General features: G+C 45.4%; 1 long non-coding RNA gene across 1 annotated transcript in view; it reads left to right on the plus strand.

The window, feature by feature from the left end:
* LOC144331251 (uncharacterized) overlaps positions 1-14,018 on the plus strand; it is a 56,910-nt gene that overhangs the window by 38,845 nt on the left and 4,047 nt on the right. The window contains exon 2 of the long non-coding RNA XR_013398247.1: positions 1,238-1,518. This is a non-coding gene — a long non-coding RNA (uncharacterized LOC144331251). The remainder of the gene's footprint in view (positions 1-1,237; positions 1,519-14,018) is intronic.

Genomic DNA, 14,018 nt, shown 5'->3' on the forward strand with positions numbered 1-14,018 from the left:
GGACAGAGCAAGACTGTGTCTCAAAAACAAAAAAACAAAAAAGGCCCTGAAACAAGGTTGCTGGATTTGGCAAATAAAAATACAGAATGCTCAGTTATATTTAAATTTCAGCTAAACAATTAATATGTTTTAGTGCAAGAATATCCCAAATATTGCATGGGATATATTTATACTAAAAAAGATTTGTGGTTTAGTTGACATTCAAATTTAACTGATAAATCTGGGTAACATAGTGAAACCCTGTCTCTACAAAAGATACCAAAAAAATTAGCTGGGAGTGGTAGTGAGCCCTGTAGTCCCAGCTACTTGAGGAAGTGGGAAGATTGCTTGAGTCCAGGAGGCTGAGGCTGCAGTGAGCTGTGATGGTGCCACTGCACTCCAGCCTGGGTAACAGAATGAGACCCTGTCTCCAAAAAAAAAAAAAAAAGAAAGAAAAAAAGAAAGAAAATGAAATTTTTTTTTTTTTTGAGACGGAGTGTCACTCTTGTTGCCCAGGCTGGAGTGCAACGGCGCGATCTCGGCTCACTGCAACCTCTGCCTCCCAGGTTCAAGTGATTCTCCTGCCTCACCCTCCCTAGTAGCTGGGATTACAGGCATGCACCACCACGCCCAACTAATTTTGTATTTTCAGTAGAGACGGGGTTTCTCCATGTTTGTCAGGCTGGTCTCGAACTCCCGACCTCAGGTGATCCGCCTGCCTTGGCCTCCCAGAGTGCTGTGATTATAGGCATGAGCCACCGCGCCCGGCCGAAAGGAAAAATTTAACTGTTTGTTCTGTATTTTATTGGGATCCTGCAAAAAGACCAAGTGGAGGAGTGGTGCTGGAGGGACACGAGGAGGAGCAGTGTCATGGGGATAGTCAGGAAACAGGGGTGCCATGAGCGTACAAGAGAGTGCAGGGCCCAAATCTTGGGCTACAGAAAAACAAGTTAGAAAAATAAAATAGTCTCCAAGGGAATGGACTGGCCACTGCTGTTTCTTCCCCTTGATGAAATCATAGGCTTTACCTTCCTGCAACCCTATGGTTTCTGGGAAGGGCTTCTTGGAAGATGAACAATTGTCCAGGCTTGTTATGCCTGGGTGGTGCTTGGGGAGAGCGAGGACCACTGGTTGACCTGCTAAACATAGCGTGCGATATATATTGTTTGGTCTGAGCTTTTAAGTGCTCTTTCCCTGTTTGTTTGTTTAATTCCTGCGTTTTTGTATGTGATCTCCTATAAATCTTCCTCTCCTTAAGGACTATGTTTGACAACTTCATTTCCCCCCAACTGGAGACATTTCCCCTGCTAAGGGTCAAAAAGACTAATTATCCTAAACCGAGTATTGGAGACACCCTCAGGCTCACACATGACTGAGAAGTGCATGATCCCAGCCATATTAATAGAATGCAGCAAGAGCATATCTGAGAACAGAGGCAGTGACGTCTTCAAAGCTCAACCGTATTCCTGTCAGAAAATAAACTCCTGACCCCTTCAACAATGCCTGTGTGGAACTTCACAGTGGAAGAGGCCACGAAAGGTATTCTGTTCAAACACTTGAGTTTATGCATGAAGAAACTGAGGCTCTGGGAGGATTACGATTTGCCTAAGGACCCAGAATTGATGATGGGACTGGGACCCGAGCTCGGAGTTCCTAACTCCCTGACCAGTGCTCTCTCCACCTTTGTTGGGTTTGGTGGGAGGAGGGTGAAGGAGAGGAATGAGTAGAGGAGTGGGGGACGGGTTACAAAACAGCTGACTCTCATAAGCTGCTTTAACACAGCTCTTCCCTACTGTTTCTCATTTCAGGTGGGTCTAATTTCCATTTTGCAAGTGGGGGACCTGGAGCTCGAGAGCGTAAGTGACTTGTCCAAGGTCACAGTGTTCTTTAGTGGCAGAACAAGGAGTCAAGCCCAGATCTTCGGGCTCCTTGGTTGAGAGCTGTCTTCACCATCCCCTGGAAAAGATGGGGGAGGAGAGAGCAGCACGCTGGTTGCCAGTGTATCAGAGCTCCAGGGCAGGCAGGTGGAGAGAAATTTAGCCTGAGAAGTCAGAAGGAGGATCACCTGCCTGGGGCCATGCAGAGCACGTTCCATGCATAACCCCCTTTAATCATTGCCTCAAACTCATGAAAGTGATGAGGAACTGAAGCTGGGAGAGGCTGCGTGGTCACCCGGCTAGTTAATAGCAGAGTTGTGGACCTGAATCCAGATCTGTCCAACTTGAGAGCCTCCGCAGGTCTCCACTGGGGCTTTTCAGGTGAGTCAAAGTCTATAGGCCAAAACTGGCCATGAGGGAGGCACACACAACATTGCAAGGAAAGAGGACCTGGAAGACTTTCAGGCACAATAACTGATCCTGGAGGTGCAGAGCCTCTTCCTCAACCTCCATCGGCTCTCTCCTCTTCAGTGAATGCAAATATCATCCCCAAAGCATTAGCCAAATCCCCGCTTCTTCTCGGCAGTCTGTAGATTTGCTTGGGGGCTGAACTAGGGCTCTCCCTGTGTTGCGGCTGGGTTCCGCCCTTAGCACGGCAGTGTTCTGCCCCTTGCTTTCCGGGCCACACCTAACAGGGCCTCCTTCCCCCGGAGCCCTACCCCACCCCTTCCAAAGACCACCAGCACGAGGCAGGAAACAGAGCTGGATTGCCTTGTTTTCATGCGAGAACTTGTCCCTGCCTCCCTCCCTGCCTCCCTCCCTCTCTCCCAATTTTTGTTTCCAAAATACTTGTGAGGTGTTTTCCCCACATGAGGGTCCCTGATTGACTATTGGTGGGGAAATTCCTACCAACACTCTTATCTTTTCTAGTCAGCCACCTCGTTTTTTCTAATAGAGGCAGCATCATTGATAATATTACCATTTCCTCCAGCACCTGACACATAGTAGGGTCACAGTGACCTTTCTGCCCTGAGTTGACAGCACAAGAGAGGAAGAGGTGGAGTTATTCTGAGGGCCTGCCATGGCTAATGTTCCCCTTGTTCAGATCTCTTTTGTAGCTAATGAATCTTGTAAGGCCAGGTGTCTGGGACATTCCTCAGAAGCCTTCCCATGAGGCAAGTTACTGGATGACCCTCTTGTGCTTTGGGGGAATGCTGGCAATTGGCACAGCTGTGTCGGTAGCTCGGGGTTCCTGCGTGGTGAGTGGAGCCTGCAGCCCACCAGCCAGGGCCACGTCACTTCTCCTTGCCCTCGGCAAGGCGCTGTGGCGGGTGAAAAACAAATGAAGATGTAAGTCCAAGGGAATATAAAATGTAGTCAGAAATTGTAATCAATATTTACTCCCAGCAGTAAAATGCCAACCTGTGGGGAATGTGGATGAGGGGTATATGGGGATTTTTCATACTGTTTTTACAAACTTTCTGTTCTACTGAAATTATTTCAAAATAAAATATTAGGTAGACAGAAAAGCAAAATATGTTTTGTGACCGAGTGAGTGAGAACAGCAGAAACAGAGCAGATAGAGGTGGGAGTAGAGTAGTTAAGAGGGGGCTCAGGGTTGGGAGAGCTGGGCTCACATCCTGCTTTCCCACTTCAGAGCTGTCACACCTTGTGCCAGTTCCTTAACCTCTTTCTTTTTTTTTGAGACGGAGTCTCGCTCTGTCACCCAGGCTGGAGTGCAATGGTGTAATCTCAGCTCACTGTGACCTCCGCCTCTGGGTTCAAGCCATTCTCCTGCCTCAGCCTCCCGAGTAGCTGGGATTACAGGCGCCCACTACCATGGCTAGCTAATTTGTGTGTGTGTGTGTGTGTGTGTGTGTGTGTGTATTTTAGTAGAGACGGGGTTTTGCCATGTTGGCCAGGCTAGTCTTGGACTCCTGACCACAAGAGATCCACCCACCTCAGCCTCCCAAAGTGCTGGGATTACTGGCATGAACCCCTGTGCCTGGCCCCTTAACCTCTTTTACTTCCAGGTTCTTCGTCTGAAAAATGGAAATGATAAAAGGCGTATTAGGTTAATGCAACAATGCATGTATACCTCTTTAGGACAAGCCCCGGTACATAGTAAGGGCTCCCAAATGGTGAGAAGAGGGCAAAAAGAGACACAGAAAGGACAAAGTCCACCCCTTATTCAATCCCTATGACTTCTTTGTCTTTGCCATTTAAGTCCCCAGATCCTATACCTCCTATACCAGGGACTCACCACGCTGCCATAACCAGTCCCTGGCTTTGGCCCTGTTGCCCTTATAAAATAGGCAGAGAATAGTCCAGGGCTGCTGCCCATACAGTGTTTCCTGACATTCTCAACTGGTTATCTTAAAGGGCCAGCAGGAAGGTGCTTATGAATACTTCTCAGCTTGTGACCTTGGGGCCACAGTCTTTCATTCATTCTTCAACATACCTTCATAGAGTGTGGGCCAGACACAGTACTTGGCATGGAAATATGGCATGGAGCAAAACTAACCTGGCTTGCCCTTGGGTGCTCACCTTCTAGGAACTAGTCTTTCCCGGTGTTTTTTTCCAGATTCCCTCCCTCTGCAACACCCAACCTTGGTCATTTTTCCAGAGTACAGAAACCCCCTCCCTGCAGCATGCCGATGACTTAGGCTCACACAGTCACAGAAGGCAGGGCACATGGCAAGATGTTGGCAGTTACTGTGGCCTGATCATTCTTTAGCAGCTGTCCTTAGGTAAGATTTGGCCTTGGAAGGTACTGAGGGTACCCAGTGGTCCAAAGCTGAAACTGTCTTATCTGTAAATTCTTCCACTCCAGTTGGCACCCCACATCCCTTTTCCATGCCCACTGTATTTTCTAAACTAGTGTCTGCCCTAGACTTCCTTCACTGCCTGCAATCCACATTAGTCCAAAACCCCCTTTTCTAAACAGCTCTCCTTTTTTAACCAAATACAGCCTCTGCTGCCATCATCCTGCCTCACCCTCACCCTGCCTTTCTGACCGTGGTTATGATACTCGTCCAACTCCACCAAGAGTACATGCTTCCTAGCATTAGATACCAGTCACAATTAGCATTACCAAACCTACCCAACCTCTCCATGTGGCAAAATTTTTTAAAATTAAGAGACAGGGTCTCACTCTGTCACCCAAGCTGTAGTGCAGTGACTCAGTCAGAGCTCACTGCAGCCTCAAGCTCCTGGGCTCAAGTGATCCTCCTGCCTCAGCCTCCTAAGCAGCTAGAAGTGCAGGTGCATACCACCATGCCTGGCTAATTTCTTTTTTCAATTTTTGGTAGAAATGGAGTCTCGCTGTGTTGCCCAGGCTGGTCTCAAACTCCTGGTCTCAAACGATCCTCCTGCCTCAGCCTCCCAAAGCACTGGGATTATAGGCATGAGCCACTACACCTAGCCTGAATGTGGCAATTTTTTTATTCATTTGTTTTATAGAAAAACTGGAGTAACAATACAAAGCACAAATTGAGGAATGAAGAATTTCATCTTACCCTCTTTCATATTCACAACTCTTAATTAACTCACTTGTGAAAACTGTTTGACCTTAGATATTCTCATTAAAAATAAATTACTATTTTTTCCCTTTAGACCCTCACATCAGTATTATTTATTGAGAACTACTTCTGTTTTACAACCTATAGAGAAAGGCGAATATATTCCTCACAGATAAAACCTACAGTATAGCAAAAAATATAGCTGAACATATATTAAAGGAGGGACCTGAATGAGTTCCACATGGCACAATATCTAAGCGTAAGACAATCTCAGAAAGGTGAACTTTGTGTGTGTATGTGTGTGTTAACAAAAAGACATTTATCAATTATTTTATGTTTTGTATCATGAAAAATAATTTTTCATAAAGTGTAAAAATAAAAAAAAAAGGAGTCCAGGCTCTGGACTTACAGCTCTCTCCTTTCCTATGTGGACCAGCCTGTAGAATTGGTATAAAAATTAAAAGAGATAATAGATATAAATGAATTACCTCAATAAATGATAGCAGACTGGTAGACACATACCCCCAAATGTATTCTCTTTTTTCTCTAAGTAATAGAACACTGATTGTTATTTTGGATGTAGAAACTTTCTTGCAGCTAGGTGCAGCTGTGTCATGAGGCCATTGAGTCCTGAGCAAAAATATTGCACGGGACTTCCAGGAAGTCTCCCTAAATGCAGAATACACTCTATCATCCTTCTGCCTCTTATTGGTCTGGACTCTGGAAGTGGTGTCTGGTGCTCCAACTGCTCTTTTGGATCATGAGGAGGGGACCACAGCCTGTGGATGGCACTGCAGACAGTTAAAGAGCTTGGTCCTTGATGAGCAGGAAGCTGCCATTCCAGCCTTGAATTTCCTGAGGATTTCTTTTCATAAAATATAATCTTTTTCTCATATTTAAGCCATTATTTTTCAGGTCTTAGTTTCTCAAAGTGAAGCTAATCACAACTAATATGCTATAATTATTATTTTCCTCATTATTTTGTCAGCCCTGGCCCACAATCCTACTGTCTCATAGATCCTCTCTTCACCATTAGAAGCAGCCTAAATATCATCAATAACAAAGAACCTTGCCTTAGTTCTGATCTCTGTTGCCAGTCCATCCATGCCCTTACTATGGTGCACCCACGTCCTCCTGGCCCTGGTGACATGCATGGCACCCCTCTCTGCTTTCCCTCCTTTGTTTCCCCCTCTCTGCATTTCTGATTCCAAGTCTTTTTCTGCTTTCCCTGGCTACTGTTTGCAGAATTCTCACACTGACTGGGTGGGACTGAACCACCCTGAAAGCAGAAAATTTGGACTAACTAGAAAGGAAGGAGGAGCTTTCCAGGTGGATGAAAAAATAAGCAAAAGAGAACACAGATGGGGCATAATGTGGGGACTTAGAGGGAAGTCGCTGAAGGTTTCTGCTGAGGGCAGCAGGAGATGAGATTGAATTGGAAAGCGGGTGAGCCTATTACAGAGGGTCTTTAAGGCCTAGTAGAGGAGTTTGGACTTGAGGAATAGCCACTACGAGTCTCTGAGCAGGGGAGTGACATGAGGCAAGTGATGTTTCCGAAGGAATTCATCTGGCTGCCGGGTGCAAAACAGATTGAAGGCAGGAAGAGCCTAGAGACAGGGAGACCAATATAAATCTTCCACCCAGTAATCAGATGGTCAGACATTGTCAACAGACTTTGAAAGGGGCCTTGTGAAACAGCAAAAGTAAAATGCAATTATTTCAGCTAAGCAGCAGCTGCAGAAGAAGCCTTAAACAAAGTCTTGCCCCAGAACTTTTCACATGAAAGTAGCAAGCTTCCAAATAATGAAAATTGGTTCAATCTTTTTGTAAAACAGTCTGACAACTGTGGATCAAGAGCCTTAAGAATGTTCACACCCTTTGACCCAGTAATTCCACTTGTGGGAATGCTAGGGAAAAAAATCCAAACCAGGGAAAAGAAATAAAATGCATGGAGAACTTAATCACAACTTATCAAATAATTTGTATCAAATAATATATCAAATTTATATCAAATAATAGCAAATAATCAGAAACAATCTAAATGTTCAGCGAAAGGGAGGTGTGGTGGCTCACACCTGTAATCCCAGGGAGGCAAGGCGGGCAGATCGCCTGAAGTCAGTAGTTCAAGACCAGGCTGGCCAAGATGATGAAACCCCGTCTCTGCTAAAAATGCAAACATTAGCCAGGCATGGTGGTGCGTGCCTATAGTCCCAGCTACTTGAGGGGCTGAGGCAGGAGAATCACTTGAAGCTGGCAGACGGAGGTTGCAATGAGTCAAGTTCGCACCACTGCACTCCAGCCTGGGCGACAGAGCAAGACTCTGTCTCAAAAAGAAAAGTGAAAAAAAAAAAAGTTCAGCAAAAGGGAAAAGATTAAACAAACTCTGGATCTCGATTAACTCCATTGCCCAGCCATTAACTCAGAGGGGTAAGAAGACCAGACAGATGACATGAAAGGGGTTCACAACATAATTGGAGGAAAGCAGGATACAAAATGCATCTGGTGTGTTATCACACAACAAACACCTGTGCAGGAACAAGACCAAAAAGTAATATTCTAAATTACTCCCCATCGTTTCATTAGACTGTAGGAACTTTTCTCCTTTTAAAAATTATTTTGATAGGCCAGGTGCAGTGGTTCATGCCTGTAATCCTGGCACTTTGGGAGGCTGAAGTGGGTAGGATTGCTTGAGCTCAGGAGTTCGAGACTAACCTGGGCAACATGGAGAAACCCTGACTCTAGAAAAAATACAAAAATTAGCTGGGCCTGGTGGCACACACCTATAGTCCCAGCTATTTGGGAGGCTGAGATGTGAGGATCACTTGAAGTTGAGCGTTCGAGGCTACAGTGAGCTGTGATCACAGCACTTCACTCCAGCCTGGGCAAAAGATTGAGCCTCCATCTAAAAAAAAAAAAAAATTTTCCTCCAGGCCACAGATCAGTTGAGGTCAGGAGTCCAAGACCAGCCCCTGGGCAATATGGTGAAACCCCATCTCTATCCAAAATACAAAAAAATTAGTCAGGCATGGTGGCACACGCCTGTAGTCCCAGCTACTCGGAAGGCAGGAGGATCACTTGAGCCCAGGAGATGGAGGTTGGAGTGAGTCAAGATCACACCACTGTTCTGCTGCCTTGACAACAGAGTAAGACTCTGTCTCAAAAAAAAATTTTTTTTTTCCTCCAATATACTTTTCATTACATGTATACTTGCAATTATAGGGAATGTCAAGGAGAATTCTTACTTTTCATTCTGTTCACTCTGAATTATTTTGCATTTATAAGAATGTATTAAACATGTACTACTTGTATATTTTTAAAAATAAATAATTTTTCAATGACAAAATATACTAATAAGGCCAGGCATAGTGGCTCACACTATCCCAGCACTATGGGAAGGCAAGGTGAGAGGATCACTGGAGCCAAGGAATTTAAGACTAGCCTGGGCAACAAGACAAAACCCTATCTCTATAAAAAATTTTTTAAAAAATAGCCAGTTGTGGTGGCACACGCCTATAGTCCCAGCTACTCAGGAGGCTGAGGCAGGAGGATTGACTGAGCCCAGGAGGCCGAGGCTGTAGTGAGCCATGATTGTACCATTGCACTCCAGCCTGGGCAAGAGAGCAAGACCCTATCTCAAAAAAAATACTAATAAATGTAGGAAACCATGAGACATGCTCATGCCATCACCAGCACGGGTACTTACTATTTATCTTCTCTATGATGAGGTTTAAAAGAAAAAGATTTAGGCTTTGGAGCTTGTTGGGAGAGGGCTGAGTTTAATCCCACCTTAGCTGGGTAACCATAGCAAGATTATCTTTGAGGTAGGGAATGATCACATATCCCTTGCATAATTTGGGGGAAATCAAGTGAGAGAATGATGAAAACCTCTTCGCAGAGTGTTCTGCACTTAAAAGACACACAGCAAACAGTGGCTGTCAATACAGATAGCTCTTATTTTCTCAGTGCTTTTTTCTGCCTCTTGCGGTGGACAGCTGTGAGCTTGTGGAGCTGACTGTCAGAGGACAGAGGCCACCGAGACTTTTCCCCACTGTGAACCCACCAGGCAATTCCTGCTCCTTGATCTGGCGTAACGGTGCAGTTCCCTTTGCCAAGACCACGCCTTGGCTATGGTGTACAAATGAACTGAGCGTAGAAGACAAAGTCTGTTTTCAAAAGGAAATTTTATTCTCCACATACCCAACTAGCATGTATTTAAGAATGGTTTTATGTTTTAGACATTTAAGTTTGAACATAAAGTGGCCTTTGTTTTCTTAACTCATTTTGTTTTACCTTCCTTGACCCCAGTTTTTACGCAAGTCCCAGTTTACAACCCTGCTCAAAGCTGTAGAAGTCCCTTTGAAGGACAGTATATGATTCTAAAGGGTCATTGAGATGAGAAAAGAGATGAGGATAGCTAAAAGACCACCTAGAACAAAGCAAATTAATGTCAAGAATGATTTTGGGGTGTGCTAAATGGCACCACCAATGTTCACAACTTCCTGCTTAATAAAACTTTCACACTCAGCCAGATCTTTTGTTTGTTTGTTTGTTTTTGACAGAGTCTTGCTCTGTTGCCCAGGCTGGAGTGCAGTGGTGCAGTCTCGGCTCACTGCAAGCTCCGCCTCTGAGGTTCGAGTGATTCTCCTGCCTCAGCCTCCCGAGTAGCTGGGATTACAGGCACCTGCCACCCCACCCGGCTAATTTTTTGTATTTTTAGTAGAGATGGGGTTTCACCATGTTGGCCAGGCTGGTCTCGAACTCCTGACCTTGTGATCTGCCCGTCTCCGGCTCCCAAAGTGCTGGGATTACAGGCGTGAGCCACCACGCCCGGCTCAGCCAGATTTTTCAAGTTCCTCAAGGAGTACTTAAGTGAGAACCCACTGAAAACCTTATTAAAGACCAGAGAGATGACATTTATTGGCTTTCCATGGCCTACTCAGCCTGCAGTCTGTTGAGGGATACCTTGTATCAACTCCCTGGTATTCCCAGCATGCTGGGGAATGAGGCTCGGGGAGGGAAGAAAAGTCTTCGTCCTTCCCCACTCTGGATTTTACTTTCAAAGCAAGAACATGCCCAGTCTGCAAATAGAAACATGATGTGATGTCTGGACCGCAGATCCAAATGTCAGGGAAGATGAGACTGAGGGTCACCGTCAGATGGGCTAACATGGTGGGGCGGGGCCGTGTTCTCTTTCCCCTGGGGCTGCTGCTGGCCCCTGTGGCCCCAGCAATGCCTTACTAACTCATGGTTTCAGTTTTTTCAGCCAGAGTGATGTTGTGACTTCAGTCAAAGGTAGGGCCCTGGCGTACGTGCTGTTGTATTCACAGCACCACAGCTGCTAGATGTTTGGTGATAGTTTGATGAATAAATGAACGCCTGTATGCATGAACAAATGAATAAAATTCCTTTCCAGGTGGATGGGGTGGCTCATGCCTGTAATCCCAGCACTTTGGGAGGCTGAGGCAGGCGGATCACTTGAGGTCAGGAGTTCAAAATCAGCCCGGCCAACATGGTGAAACCCCATCTCTACAAAAAATACAAGAAAATAGCCAGGTGTGGTAGTGCATGCCTGTAGTCCCAGCTACTCGGGAGGCTGAGGCACAAGAACGGCTTGAACCCAGGAGGCAGAGGTTGCAGTGAGCTGAGATCGCGCCACTACATTCCAGCCTTGGTGACAGAGAAAAACCCTTTCTCCAAAAATAATATATATATTAATATATTATTAATATACAAATATATATAAAGAAAATAAATAAAATTCCTTTCGATGAACCCTCACATTCTGAGCTGTTTCTCTCTTGACATGTCTTAGCTTCAGCTGGTATATGAAACAATTATGGCTTCTCATTATTATATTTCAAATTGTCTTTCCTCGTTGCTGACTTTTTTTTTTGAGACAGTCTCACTCTGTTGCCCAGGCTGGAGTGCAATGGCACAATCTCAGCTCACTGCAACCTCCGCCTCCCAGGTTCAAGCAATTCTCCTGCCTCAGCCTCCCAAGTAGGTGGGATTACAGGCACCTGCCACCATGCCCAGCTAATTTTTTGTATTTTTAGTAGAAACAGGGTTTCACCATGTTCGCCAGGCTGGTTGTGACCTCCTGACCTCAGGTGATCCACCTGCCTCTGCCTCCCAAAGTGCTGGGATTACAGGTGTGAGCCACCATGCCCAGCCTTGCTGATTTTTAATAGTTATGACTTTAAAAGAAAAACAACTAGAATATATTTAAATACAAATAAGACATCTGAATTATAACCATGTGGAGCAGAACTGTCCAACGACCTGGAACCTCTGTGCTGACTGTATTGTGGTAAGAAAAAAAGTCTATGTTCTGAAGATAAAGAGAGAAAGAAAGGAAGGAAGGGATGGAGGAAGGAGAAAAGGCAGGTGAGGAGAAAGAAGGATACAGAAAGAAAGGAGAGAGTTTGAGAAATAAACTGAGTTCTGGTTCTGTGTCTCTGACTTGGGCACTCATGGCTTTGTAAACTTGAGCCTCACTTTCCCTGTTGTAAATCAGAGGTTGGACTGAATCTGAAGTTCTCAGGCTTTCTGAGTGAATCAGAATCCCTGGGATGGGGAGCTACTAATTGTGCACATTCCTGAGCCCCACCCCTTTTGGACTTTGACCCTGTGCTGGGGCCCTTGGAATCTTCATGTTTAATAAGCCTCTTTTTATCTTCTCTCTCTTTTTTTTTTTTTTTTGATAACCAGGTCTTGCTCTGTTGCTCAGGCTAGAGTGCAGTGGCATGCATGATCACAGCTCACTGCAGTCTCGAACGCTGGGGCCCAAGTGATCCTCCCACCTCAGCCTCCTGAGTAGCTGGGACTACAGGCATGTGCTATGGCAACGCCTCGCTATTTTTATGTATTTTTTGTATTTTATGTTGCCCAGGCTAGTCTGGAACTCCTCAGCTCAAGTGATGCACTTGCCTCGGCCTCCCAAAGTACTGGGATTGCAGGCATGAGCCTCTGTGCCCAGCCAACAAGCTTCTTCTTGACCCAGCTGCAGAAGAAGCCAGAGCTCACTCTGAGAAAACAGGAACAGATGGCCCAGAGAGGCCGTGGCTCTGACTCCTCAGGGATGAGACTTTTGATCTGGGAGTTATACCATTTTCCCCAACTCTTGAAATAAGTGTAAACCACATCGCGGGCCACTTTAGCTCTGGTTTAGATGGGAATGACCCGTGACTAAGTGCTGGAGGCAAGGGGAAGTGTATGTTAGCATCTTAGTAACTAGCACACTCTCTCAAGGTAGCCTTTGCCTTAACTTGTTAGAACTTGCTAAATGGGATGGGATTAATCTCTGGCTGCTCCTACCTATATGGAGGTGGATACAACAGTATTTCCTACCATCTGTGGGTGATTGGCGCTTTTTCTAGATACTTTCCCATGCATGATCTCATCTGAGCCTCAAGGGGTGGGCTATTACCTCATTTCACAGATAGGGAAACTGAGATGTGGAGGCTTCTCGCCAGAGTATTCGCAGCTCTTTATTGGCAAACAGGAAAAGAGTGCTGATCTCCTTTTTCCCAGTGTGCCATGTTGCAGATAACTACATATTTCTTTTTTTTTTTTTTTTTTTGAGATGGAGTCTCGCTCTGTCACCCAGGCTGGAGTGCAGTGACGCAATCTCGGCTCACTGCAAGCTCCACCTCCCGGGTTCATGCCATTCTCCTGCCTCAGCCTCCTGAGTAGGGGGGACTACAGGCGCCCGCCACCAGGCCCGGCTAATTTTTTGTATGTTTAGTAGAGACGGGGTTTCACCGTGTTAGCCAGGATAGTTTTGATCTCCTGACCTCACGATCCGCCCGCCTCGGCCTCCCAAAGTGCTGAGATTACAGGCGTAAGCCACCGCGCCCCGCCTATATTTCTTAAACTGAAGGACAGAGGAGTTATTAACAATAAGTTTCCAAAACTTCTTACTTTTCCAGAGCAATGATAAAGTTCCAGTGTAGACTGAGGTTACTACTCTAATGATATTAATGATAAAAATTATCAGAAGCCTTACAGGTACAATCCATGTAATCCAGCCTTATGGTGAGGGGGCACATGCATATATAATATATATTTACATACATGTGCTTTGGATAAATGATGAAAGAGGCTATACAGGGGCTGGGTGTGGTGGCTCACGCCTGTAATCCCAGCACTTTGGGAGGCCGAGACAGGCTGATCACGAGGTCAGGAGTTCGAGACCAGCCTAACCAACATGGTTAAACCCCATCTCTAAAAAAAAATAAAAATATTTGCTGGGCACAGTGGTGCATGCCTGTAGTCCCAGCTACTTGGGAGGCTGAGGCAGGAGAATCACTTGAATCCGGGAAGTGAAGGTTGCAGTGAGCCGACATTGTGCCACTGCACTCCAGCCTGGGCGACAGAGTGAGACTCCATCTCAAAAAAAAAAGAAAAAAAAAGAGAATATACAAAATAATAACAGTGATTATAAGTAGTGGAACTATAGATTTTTATTTTCTTCTTTAGCTTTTTACATTTTGATTATATTCGTTATAATTTCTATGTATCATTATTCTTTTTTTTTTTTTTTTTTGAGACAGAGCCTTGCTCTGTCACCCAGGCTGGAGTCGAGTGCAGTGGCACAATCGCAGCTCACTGCAACCTCTGCTTCCCGTATTCAAATGAT

The sequence above is a fragment of the Macaca mulatta genome, chromosome 9, assembly GCF_049350105.2.
Source record: "Macaca mulatta isolate MMU2019108-1 chromosome 9, T2T-MMU8v2.0, whole genome shotgun sequence".
Taxonomy (NCBI): Eukaryota; Metazoa; Chordata; class Mammalia; order Primates; family Cercopithecidae; genus Macaca; species Macaca mulatta.